Raw genomic sequence first — 12,818 nt, 5'->3', positions numbered from 1 at the left:
GCTGACGGAAAGCTGAGTTTTAATCATCATGGTGGCACTGAGTTCACCACACCTGTGCTGAGCACAACTCAGACCACCATCGATCCGTAGGCAACTATGTTCCTGGTGGCGATGGCAGTCCGACCGCCAGGGTAATAATGTGGTGGTCGGACCACCTGGAGTGAGGCGGCCTGACCATCACCGCGAGCCTGGTGGTCCTTGAACCGCCAGACTCGTAATGAGGCCCTAAGTCTCGTCTCTTCTCCTCTCTGCTCCTCCCTTCCCCTCCTCTTTCCTCTCCTCTCCTGTCCTCCCCTCCCTTCCCGTCTCCTCTCCTCTCCTCTCTTTTCCTCTTCTCTCCTTGCCTCTTCTTTCCTCCCCTCCTTTATCCTCTCTTCAGGGTGTTTCTACTTCTAAGCTACCATGCTCCTCCATCATCAGTAGTTCTATTCTTCTCTCGCCTTTCATTCTCCATCAGATCTCTTCTTTGATATTACATTCCCTACCCAACTACCCTTTCTGTATCTGTTTTTGTTCTGAGTAGAGCAATCTTCCTCATTTCTTAAACAGAGTGCCCTCTACTCAGGGTGCGTTGTGTAGCCACATTCTCAGTAAAAGCAGGCGAATAACCCGGATGAGCAGAACATGTATTCTGGACAGTGAAACCCAAAATCCTTAGCATTCCTAAAGATCATGGGTCTGGGGTGTCTGGAGCATGTGTCATCTTCCTTTAGTTTCATGTTGGGCATTCATTTGGTTATGGTGTCCTAGTGGCACATGAACAAATCCCAGAGCTGTTTGTCCCCATAAGGCAGCTTTCTAAGAATACTTTGCTTCCCATAGACAAAATTAATTTGCTTTACGGGACAAAGGTTTTATGTGTTTTTCAGTTTTCCCCTGAGCTTTATGGATGCTGCCTTTAGAATTTTTATGATTTGTAGGCAGGCATGAGTATGCTCTGTTTACCTTTTTTCTGTGGCGCACGATAAGTAGTTTAACTTTAATTTGATTTAAAACAACTCTTTGCATCTTTCAAGGTGGAGTAGCCTATGAAATGAAATGCCAAGGTAGTGATAAATGTCTCTCTGGCTCTAAATTAGCAAAATGTATAACGTTGTTAAAATCCTATCTAACCCCTTATCAGCGAAATAGACCCTTGATGCTCAGTCCTCTGTGACACATTGTGAGCATACTTTTCCAATAAAATCAGAAAAACCTATGATTCTTTTGCTGTTGGCCCCATCACTTACCCCCACACTAATCTTGAGCTTTAGGCAGGGGTCTGTAGCTACATCTACATTGCCTAGGTTTCAGGAATGCTCAGAATCAGATGTAAAATCTGCTCTGCTTTCCACTAAGTCTAGGTTACCTCTTAACCCTTAGCTTCCCAAGGTAATCATATTTACGTCTTCCTGTTTTTCCACACTCAAAATGAGTAGAAAAATCTAAACATACTTATCTGAAAAGTCCTGCATATTGTATTGTATTGTATTGTATTGTAATCGTATTTATATAGCGCTTACTACCCCTGACGAGGCGTCAAAGCGCTTTTCGATGAGTAGCATGCTACTCTGGAACCCAACAAGAATTAGTGATGGATTAGTATTGTTAAATAATGAGTACAGTTTTAGTATTATTATGAGTTAATTTGAGCCGCGGATATGAGAGTTTGTTAGTTAGATTGACTGGAGTAATGGAGGGGTGGAGGAGGAAAGAAATCCAGAAGTGTTCATTGGGAGTATATCCTTCATTTACTCAACCCAACGGCTTGGGATGAGTAAAGGGGGGGCGGAGGGGGAAGAGTATGTGGAAGGGTTAGGGAGAGCATAGTAGCAGGGTGAGATAAATGCAGGAGAATTTAGTAGGGTTCTGTGAGAGGTCACAGTAGTAGAGTGAGGTTTGGTGAGTTAGATGTGGAAGCGGAGGGAAGAGCTTAGGCAGAGATATTTAGGAGATGAAAGTGGTAGAAGGGATTTGGGATGAGTCAGAGTGAGAATGGAGGATAGTTTGATAGAGACATGACATAAGAGTGATGAGTTGATAAGTGTGATAAGATGAGAGCAGGAATTCATAGATATCTAGTAAAACAACCCACCCAGGAGCCATGCAATGATCCACGAACATGCCAAGCACAGAAACAACATATACACATACATACATATACACACACATGAATACACACACATATGCACATACAATACATAATTAGAATCATGGGTAAAAAATACTTAGTCAAACAGGTTTAAAGAGTGTGTGTGTATTTTATTGTTATGACATAGTAGCAATACATATTTTATAAAGAAACTGTAAATAAATAGAAATATACATATAGGTGGTCATTACGACCCTGGCGGATTACTTCCGCCAGGGCCGCGGGACGCGGTGGCACCGCCGACAGGCCGGCGGTGCCCCGCGGGGCATTCTGACAGCGGCGGCTTAGCCGCGGTCAGAGAAGGGAAACCGGCGGTCTCCCGCCGGTTTCCCGCTGCCCCCAAGGAATCCTCCAAGCCGGCGCAGCTTGCTGCGCCGGCTTGGGGATTCCGACTCCCCCTCCCGCCATCCTGTTCCTGGCGGTTCTCCTGCCGGGAACCGGATGGCGGGAGGGGGAGTCGCGGGGCCCCTGGGGGCCCCTGCAGTGCCCATGCCAACGGCATGGGCACTGCAGGGGCCCCCATAAGAGGGCCCCAAAATGTATTTCACTGTCTGCCTTGCAGACAGTGAAATACGCGACGGTTGCAACAGCACCCGTCGCACCTTCCCACTCCGCCGGCTCGATTACGAGCCGGCTTCAGGGTGGGAAGGTCGTTTTTCCCTGGGCTGGCGGGCGGCCTTTCGGCGGCCGCCCGCCAGCCCAGGGGAAAACTTGGAATACCCTCTGCGGTCTCTGGACCGCGGAGCGGTATTCCTGACGCGCAACATTGACGGGCGGCCTCCGCCGCACGTCAATGTTGGAATGAGGGCCATAATCTGAAAAAAATATTTATCAACATAGGCATATGCAGTTCAAAGTTGTTTGAAAAAGGTGGTTATGAAGGAAAGAGCCAACTCTTGAGTAGTTTTCTGAAGACAAGAAAGTCATCTGTGGCTCTTATAGTTGGGGTAATGAATTCCACAGTTTGGCTGCTTGGACGGAGAAGGATGTACCACCTATAGTCCTTTTCTTGTATGGTGGTGTTCTAAGGCGGGGTGCCAATCTTGAGCGGAGGGTTCTTTGTTGGATGTATTTGGTAATTTTCTTTCTGATAAAAAGCGGTCCTGTTCCATGTATAGCTTTGTGGGTGATACAAAGCAGCTTGAAAGTGTATCTTCTGGCAACGGGTAACCAGTGTAGTGCTCTCAAGGCAGGGGAGATGTGGGCTTTCGGCTTTATATGTAATAGTAGCCTGGCTGCGGAATTCTGGATACGTTGTAGTTTTTTCATAACAGATAGAGATGATCCATGGTAGAGGCTATTGGCATAATCCAGTTTGGATAGTACAAGTGAGATAGTAGCTTGCACCTTGTGTGGAAATCCGAGGTGGGGGAAGATGCGTCATAAAGTCTTTAAGGTGATGAAGCTTGTGCGTGCTAATTTGTCTACTTGGGCATTCATAGTTAACTTGGAATCCATGGTGATTCCTAGGTTTTTAACTTCCTTGGATAATTCAGGAGGTGGTCCGAGATCGTCAGGCCAGACGCACAGAGGGTCATAATTTTTCCAGTCACCACATATGAGTATTTCTGTTTTGGAGGTATTTAGTTTGAGATGGCTCCAGGTCATCCACTGATATCCTTAGTCTAAGCTTTAATTATTTCTAAACTGGACTGGCAATGCCTTTGACTTGAGCATTTCATCTAGATTCAGAGCCAACCTCAAAAGATTCAAAATGCTACTGTTGGAGCTACCCTTAACTTGACTCACCCTTTCCATATGACCCCAGTCACAAAGCTCTGCATTGGTTCTGTTGAGGAATAGAGCAGTTTTCAAAACCATCTGTTCGAACCATAAACACATCCGGGGAGTTGACCCAGAAACACTTTGCAAACGTTATCCAAAAGTATGCTCCTGATCTCCCTTTGAGCTCAGCATCAGTGAAGCCCTTAGAGGATCCCAGCGTTCAACGATAATGATGACATGGCCATGCTTTTACTAACTTGTCCTCAGAAGATGGAACGAGCGCCTGAGCCACCTGAGATCTGACACTAATTGTATGTCATTTAAAACAATATAATAACATGCTTGTTCAAAGCATCTCTCGGAGGTCTGTCAACTTCGGTCAGTTACACTTTCCTTTAGGTTGTTCAGCACCAGGACGCCCTTTTGGAGGTAACAGTGCATTGTATAAGATTCTGGCCCTTAAACATTGAGCAAAATAAAAAAGCCCCCTTCCTTTTGACGCTGCCTGTTGCTTCCTGATTCTAAACTTAAGGAGTGTGTTTTTGAAAGAAACATAAATCAGTTTCACGGAATAATTATATCCGAGTTTGTCTGCCCTTCAGCTGTCTCGCTAGCTGTGTATAATCAAAATATTCAAAAATATTCCTAAACAGGAAACCTAAATATATTCATAAATAGAGGGGCTTCCTTCTTCAGCGATTGTTCTGTTCATTCACATTTTCTTTTGACCATCAAAAACGGTCAATCCATATCAGCCCTTAACAAAATACACTGAGAGCAACGGCATTTTGCCTGAAGACATGCGCACCACCCCTAAAAAGAAGTACACTCACATGCCAGATCTAGTGGGAAATAACTTATTTTCAAAGTACCTTTTTCTTTCCATTTTATCCTTTTTCCTTTTTGTCATCCCTGTGTTTTTAAAATGTGTCTTCAGGGTACAGTAAGTCAAAGACAAAAGCACATTTTCTTCCACCTGGCTGCTAGGAAGCACCTGCTGTTCTTTAATTATTAAAATGACATGCAATGTTTATGATTTTTTTAACCCCTTCCCCTCAGGTGCAAGGCCTTTTTTTGGCTATTTGGAGCAGTTTGCACTTAGGCCCTCATAACTTTTTGTGCACATAAGCTACCTACGCCAACTTTGCATCCTTTTTTCCCAACATCCTAGGGATTCTAGAGGTAGCCAGAGTTTGTAGGTTCCCCTGGAGGAGACCAAGAAATTAAAGTAGCCAAAAAACAGCAAAAAGGTTGTTTTTTAAAAAACGAAATGGGAAAAAGGGCTGCAGAAGAAGGCTTGTGGTTTTTTTCCCTGAAAATGGCATCAACAAAGATTTTGCAGTGCTAAAATCACCATCATCCCAGCTTTCAGGAACAGTCAGATTTGAATCAGAAAACCACATTTTGCAACACAATTTTGGCATTTTACTAGGACATACCCCATTTTTTCTATTTTTTGTGCTTTCAACCTCCTTCCAGTTAGTGACAGAAATGGGTGTGAAACCAATGCTGGATCCTGGAAAGCTAAGCATTTCTGAAAAATAGACGAAATTCTGAATTCAGCAAGGGGTTCTTTGTGTAGATCCTACAAGGTTTTCCTACAGAAAATAACAGCTGAAATAAAAAAATATTGAAATTGAGGTGTAAAAAAACAAAAGAAAATCTCCATATTTTACTCTGTGACTTTTTCCTACGATGTCAAAATTATTGTAAGCAATATACCGTTACGTCTGCTGAACTCTTCTGGTTGCAGGGATATATAGGGCTTGTAGGTTCATCAAGAACCCTAGGTACCCAGACCAATAAAGGAGCTGCACCCCGCAATGGGTTTTCATTCTATACCGTGTATTCAGCACTTCATTTGCTGAAATATAAAGAGTGAAAAATAGTTATCAAGAAATCCTTTGTATTTCCAAAATGGGCATAAGATAAGGTGTTGAGAAGCAGTGGTTATTTGCACATCTCTGAACTCCGGGGTACCCATGCTAGCATGTGAATTACAGGGCATTTCTCAAATAGTTGTCTTTTTTACACACTTTCTCACATGTGGAAGGAAAAAATGTAGAGAAAGACAAGGGGCAATAACACTTGTTTTGCTATTCTGTGTTCCTCCAAGTCTCCCGATAAAAATGGTACCTCACTTGCATGGGTAGGCCTAATGCCTGCGACAGGAAACGCAATATGGACTCATCACATTTTTACATTGAAAACTGACATGTTTTTTGGAAAGTGCGTAGCTCTGGATTTTGATCTGTAGCTCAGCCGGCATCTAGGAAAACCTACCAAACCTGTGCATTTTTTAAAACTAGACACCTAGAGTCAATCCAAGATGGAGTGACTTGTGGAGCTCTCACCAGGTTCTGTTACCCAGAATCCTTTGCAAACCTCAAAATTTGGCAAAAAAAACACCTTTTCCTCACATTTTGGTGACAGAAAGTTCTGAAATCTGAGAGGAGCCACAAATTTCCTTCCACCCAGCATTCCCCCAAGTCTCCCCAAAAAAATTGTACCTCACTTGTGTGGGTAGGCCTAGTGTCTGCAACAGGAAATGCCCCAAAACACAACGTGGACACATCACATTTTCCCAAACAAAACAGAGCTGTTTTTTGCATGTGCCTAGCTGTGTATTTTGGCCTCTAGCTCAGCCGGCACCTAGGTAAACCTACCAAACTTGTGCATTTTTTAAAACTAGACACCTAAGGGAATCCAACATGGAGTTACTTGTGGGACTCTCAGCAGGTTCTGTTACCCAGAATCCTTTGCAAACCTCAAGATTTGGCAAAAAAAACACTTTTTCCTCAAATTTCGGTGACAGAAAGTTCTGGAATCTGGAAGGAGCCACAAATTTCCCAACACCCAGCATTCCCCATGTCTCCCAATAAAAATGATACCTCACTTGTGTGGGTAGGCCTAGTGCCAGCGACAGGAAATGCCCCAAAACTCTATGGGCCAGATGTAGGAAGCCTTTTGCGCCACGCAAACTGCAAAAAATGCAGTTTGCGAGGCGCAAAAGGCCAAACGCGATGCACAACCGCAAATTGCGAGTCGGTACCGACTCGCAATTTGAGGCTGCGACTCGCAAATAGGAAGGGGTGTTCCCTTCCTATTTGCGACCGCATCGCCATGCTGAGTTGATTTGGGACCGCGAATGCGGTCGCAAACCAACTCGCAGTTACCATCCACTTCACTGAAGTGGATGGTAACTCATTCGCAAAAGGGAAGGGGTCCCCATGGGACCCCTTCCCCTTTGTGAATTTCAATAAAAATATTTTTTTAGAGCAGGCAGTGGTCCTATGGACCACTGCCTACTCTGAAAAAACCGAAACCAAATGGTTTCGGAATTTTTTCTTTTTGCAGCTCGTTTTCCTTTAAGGAAAACGGGCTGCAAAAAGAAAAAAAAACTGCTTTATTCAAAAAGCAGTCACGGACATGTTGGTCTGCTGTCTCCAGCAGGCCACCATCCCTGTGAGTCCATGGACTCGCTATGGGGTGGCAAACTGCGACCCACCTCATTAATATTCATGAGGTGGGTCTTTGCGACCCCATAGCGAGTCGCAGAAGGTGTCTGAGACACCTTTCTGCATTACATTTTGCGAGTTGCAAATTGCGAGTCGCTATTACTCGCAATTTGCAACTCGCAAAATGTTTTTTTTGCTACATCTAGCCCTAAGTGGCCACATCAAAATTATCAAATACAAAACTACCTGCTTTTGCGGGGGGCACATGCATTTTTGGTCCTGCACTCAGCAGCCATCTAGGGAAACCTACCAAACCCAAACATTTCTGAATACTAGACGGCCAAGGTAATCTAGGGAGGTTTGACTAGTGTGGATCCCCTAATGTTTTCTTACCCCAAATCCTCAGCAAACCTCAGATTTTGCTAAACAATTATATTTTTCCCACATTTCTGTGTGGTATCACCGGGCCGGCACAAATTTCCTACCACCCAACGGTTCCCTCAGTCTTGCGGTAAAAGTGATACCTCACTTGTGTAGGTGGGCCAAGTGCCTGTGACAGGGAAGAGCCAAAAACATGTCAAAATTGAAGGGGAACCAAAGTGGGTCCAAAAGGGCAGTTTGAAAAAAAAACATTTTTAAGCTGACAGGTGGGGCAGACTTTTTATCGGTATAGATGCGACAATGCTGGGTGGTAGGACTTTTGTGGAATCCTGCAGATTCCAGAAGGTTCCATCACAAAAATGTGGGAAAAATGTGTGATTTCCCGCAAAGTTGGAGTTTTGCAGGGCATTGTGGGTAAGAAAATGGTGCGAGGTGCATGTGAACTACACCCCCCTGGACTCACCCAGATGTTTAGTTTTCAGATGTGTCTAGGTCTTGTGGATTTTTCTACATGGCAGCATCCCAAAGTCCAAAAAGTGAAGCCCTCACCATTCCAAGTGGGATGATTTTGAGAGTTAGACAAGCTCTCATGGCCCAAATGTGAAACCAAAACCCAAAATAATCAAATGTCCTCTTGCTTGCTGTGGGAAAAGATGTTTTAGTGTGCGGGGGAGAGCTGAAAGACTGTTACCCCCTTCAGTTGGGGTGGGGGCATAACTAGGCCCATACTGGGTGGTAGCCACCAGCCCACCATTTTTTTTAAAAGTCCCTGGAATCTAGTAGGCTTTCTGCCCCCCCCCGGTGGGCTGAACAACTGTGGCCCCATTTATTTGGGGTGGGGGTACGTCCATACCCTCACCCTATTTTTTTGAAAAAAAATCTTCCTTGGTCTCTGGTGGGCTTTCTGCCCCCCTTGGGTGCAGATGGGCCTTCCAAAAATAGGCCGATCTGCCCCCAAGTGGGGCAGATATGGTCAACGGTAATCTGCCCTTGCCCAAGGGGCTGCTCCCACAAACAAAACACACGCACAAATTCCTGATTCCTAAGTGGCTTCTGCCCACCACCCCGCTGGGGGGGGGGGCAGATCAGCATTATTGAAATAGGCCGATCTGCCCCCAAAGGGGCAGAAATGGCCTAAAATAAATCCCCCCCCCCCAGAGGTCCAAGGGGTCGCTCCCCTTGCGTGAAATTCGCGCCAAAAAAAAAACAATCCCTGGTGCCTAGTGGTTTCGGCCTAATAAAAATAGGCCAATCTGCCCCAAGAGGGGCAGAAATGGCCTAAAATAAATTTGCCCCCCCCCAGGGGAACGACCCTTGCCTAAGGGGTTGCTCCCCTTGCGTGAAGTTGACGCAAACAAATAAAAATCCCTGGTGTCTAGTGGTTTGTACACTCCTTGGGGGCAGATTGGCCTACTAAAAATTTTGCCTAAGGGGTCGCTTCCCACTTCTAAAAAAATAAAACTAAAACAAAGAAAATGATCCCTGGTGCCTAGTGGTCCCTCCCCATCCCTCCCCACCCCTCCCCCCCTCCCTCCTGAGTACAGAAATGGCCTAAAACAAATTTGCCTTCCCGGGGGAGCGACCCTTGCCTATGGGGTGTCTCCCCATGTGTAAAACTAAAAATAAACAAACCAAAAAACAGATCCCTGGAGTTTCTGCCACCCCTGGGGGCAGATCGGCCTAATTATAAGGGGCCGCTCCCCTTATGCAATAAAACTAAACAAAACAAATTCCCTTGTGTCTAGTGGGCATTTCTGCTGCCTGAGTGCAGCACACATAGAATGAGGAAAATGCCTCTTGTGATTGTTTTTGTGCAGAAAGTTGCTCCTTCCTGCACAAAAACAAGTGTGCCAACAACACAGACACCCTTGCACCATGATGCAAGGGTGCCTGCATTGGTGCTCGGTAGCAGTTTCTGTGCCGGTGCTCGATGAAAGGACAGGAATGTACCGTATCTTGAAGATACAGTGCATTTCTGCCCTTTCCATCTGGCGTAGGGCAGCGAAGCTGAAAAGATCTCGGTGCTGCCGTATGCCAATTGTTTGTAAATAAGGACCTAGGTTTCCAAGCTAGAGGTGCTCACAGTTTTTCTTGGTGCTCATGAGGTACAGTTTGCCTAAGGATCACATTGAAGCTGGATTATTTCGAAGATGCTTTTAACATTAAAATATTAACACATTTGTAAGCTCAAAAAGTAGTTAGAGCATAAGAAAATAATACTTAACAGGGCTTTGTGTTTTCCCTAAAAAAACTTTAGGAACCCCAATTGTAAGTATATTTCATACAGCACTTTTGGAACAGGCTTTGAAGACAACTTGAAAGGTGTGAATTAGTTCACCATATGAGAAGCAATTAATATTTGGGATAAAGTACCCCTCATTATACATTATAAGGATATAGCAAATCACCAGTGAGTTTCATGACCATTTAGAGGAATGAGGTCAAAGGCTGAGTTCCTTTGTAAGGTCATGGAACTCCGATATGGCTTGCAGTATACTATTAACATATGGAAAGTGTGTTGTATTGCTTATAATAGAAGGTCACAACATCTCCAGTCCTACAAATATTCAAATCTGTAGCGTCTTTCTCTTTCATATGAAGGAGATAGTATGGTAGCAGAGATGAAAAATAAAAGTAGCGCAAAATTAAACACATCAAAAAGCAGGTCGTATTTTTTTGCAAAATAGTTATTAATAAGGATATTGGAGATAGGCTTCTGTACAGGAATTGTAGGTTCCCGTGTATTATATCTATTAGCAAAGGGTCCTGTCAAAGCTAGCCATGTGTCACAAGTAGCCGTTAGTGAATAGCTTCCAAGACCACTTCCGGAAAAGGCTTGGTAGTTTTCTCAAATAAACTTTTCTGAATATTACTGTGAAATGAGGAAGCAAAAGTTAGCTAGCACAGTGGTCATGTCAGGATAGAGTCCACATTTGCTGTCCGAGAGATATCCCAAAGGTACTACTTCAACAGATACTGGCAAAAGTTGTCTTTGAAAGAAGGCCACAGTACATATTTTACAGGGGAAATAGTTCAGCGGCTACTTCAAAGGTGGTGTTTCATTCCTGTTGACAACTGGCTGACCTTAAAGTAACATTTGCACACAAACAGACAATATATCTTCAGACGTTTCAGAATGGCGCCTGAATAACACGCTTAATCTTCAAGCCCGCATCAATTCTCTCACAATGTCGCTAGTGGTATTTGGACCATATATACATCATTATCATGCACAATTTGATATGACAATTCCAATGCCTTGAGAAAGCCCTAGGTGAACCATAGGGGGCGAAACACGTGTCAGCTGTGTTCTTTGTGTAACTTTCAAGTTTCTTTCAAGACTGGATATCAACGAATAAACCAATAAATACACTTGAATCACAACACATGGATTGGATGAATTATTGACTGCTTGCAAACTGCATTATGCTATGTTATTTTACCAGCATTAACCAAGTGGGTTCTCAACTTCAGTATCTACATATATCTGAATTACCAATAAAATAGATGTAAAAACAAACTTCACCAAATGGTTTTATTACTGAATTTATGCAGTCTAAATACGTGGGGTATAAGCTCCTGAGTTGTCATTACCTTGTATGAAGACAGACTAAGCTCAGAGGCTTAGCTAAGAATGAACAGCATCTCAAGGTGTGGCGGAACAGTGATGCAAAGCAACATAGCAAGTGGGTAGTAGGGTGCTGAAGGGCATAGAATGCCCCTAGACTGGCACAGTGTGAGAGTATGTTGTACACAGCAAGGGCCATCAGTGATAGAGAGTGAAATACAGCCAATGAGTAGAAGAGAAATGGCGTGGGTCATCAGACTATGTGAGAGCAGAGGTGATGTGAGAGTGGACCTATTATTTGGAAGCGAGGAACAGGAGAAATTTGTAGGCACCAGTAATAAAAAAATTACACTAAGGGGCCGATTTAAATGTTGGCAGAGAGGGACTTGTGTTGCAGTGGCGAAGGAGTTCCCTGCTCACCAACATTATGCTCCGTCTGCCCGATTTTGATTTGGTTATACCATAGCTAGACAACAACAAACTACTCCATTTCTGATGTGGTCAAACTTCTCCAATGGCCTGGTAGAGTAAGGTCCTTTGGAGATTTTCCCATTGGCCCACCCACCTAATAGCTGTTTTACAATGCTCATTTGAAAATTAAAAAAAATGTAATTTTGCTTTGTTGTATTTGAGAGAGCCATCAGGCAAAGTTATAGAGCATTGGCAGGAACCACCTTGACGGTGATTCTTGTCAATGCTTGAAATGTCAGCTGGGCATTTTACTGGCAGCAGCTCCATCAGCGTAACAGAGTAATTTACTTTGTCGCTCAAGAGGAGGACGAGCCATGTACAAAGATCTAAATTGTCCCCTAAAAAAAACATTATGAGTGTCTCCCTCAAGACCTTCCCTCCCTAGCATAAAGCTAACATGGGTTTTCCCCCAGTGTTTCACCCAGCTCTTTGGCCCAGATTTACTGAACTTTTATGCAACCAACAGAACACAATAAGGAAACGTGCTGTGCTACACTGCTTGAAAGAGAGAGAACAGAAATGCGCCATAGTGTACTTCGACTTTCTCCTTGCACTGGTGCACTTGTGGCATCCTAGCACAAATACAGGAACCCTTGCGCCATGACATTTTTAGTGCCTTTGTTGTGGTTAAAATAGTTTTTGCACATCTGTTCTTAGGGTCTTACTCCTCATTGTTTGTGTGCTGCAGAATGCAGTATTCATGCAGAAAGAAAGTAACAATGAGAAATAAAGATATTTCTCATTGTTACACCAGCCTGGGGTAGGTTCACCATTTTGGTGCAAACGTCAGGTTTACAGCCTTTAGTAAATCTGGGTTTGCATCAAAATACATGGATGGTTGCATGAGGATGCCTGTGCTCCATCCCATGTAACACCTTCCAGATGTGAGGATAATGCAAGCCAGTGCAAGTCACTGTGTTGCATTACTTTGCAGGTGAAAATTATCAATTTGAGTGGCTTTGTAAATGTCACTTAAGCACTTGTTTTGCCTTGTGCTGACTAGCATGACTCAAGAACAAAGTAAGTGCTCAGTAAATACGGCCCTTAGCCTTCCTGGAGCAGGAAAAGTGCCTGGGTGAAAATC

The 12,818-nt window shown here is 44.0% G+C and overlaps 1 protein-coding gene across 1 annotated transcript in view; it reads left to right on the top strand.

Moving 5' to 3' along the window:
* LOC138301130 (prostaglandin G/H synthase 1-like) overlaps positions 1-12,818 on the top strand; it is a 341,889-nt gene that overhangs the window by 327,404 nt on the left and 1,667 nt on the right. The gene's annotated exons all lie outside the window — the stretch shown is intronic.

This window comes from Pleurodeles waltl, chromosome 6, assembly GCF_031143425.1.
Source record: "Pleurodeles waltl isolate 20211129_DDA chromosome 6, aPleWal1.hap1.20221129, whole genome shotgun sequence".
Classification (NCBI taxonomy): Eukaryota; Metazoa; Chordata; class Amphibia; order Caudata; family Salamandridae; genus Pleurodeles; species Pleurodeles waltl.
This window is presented reverse-complemented; position numbering and strand designations above follow the sequence as displayed.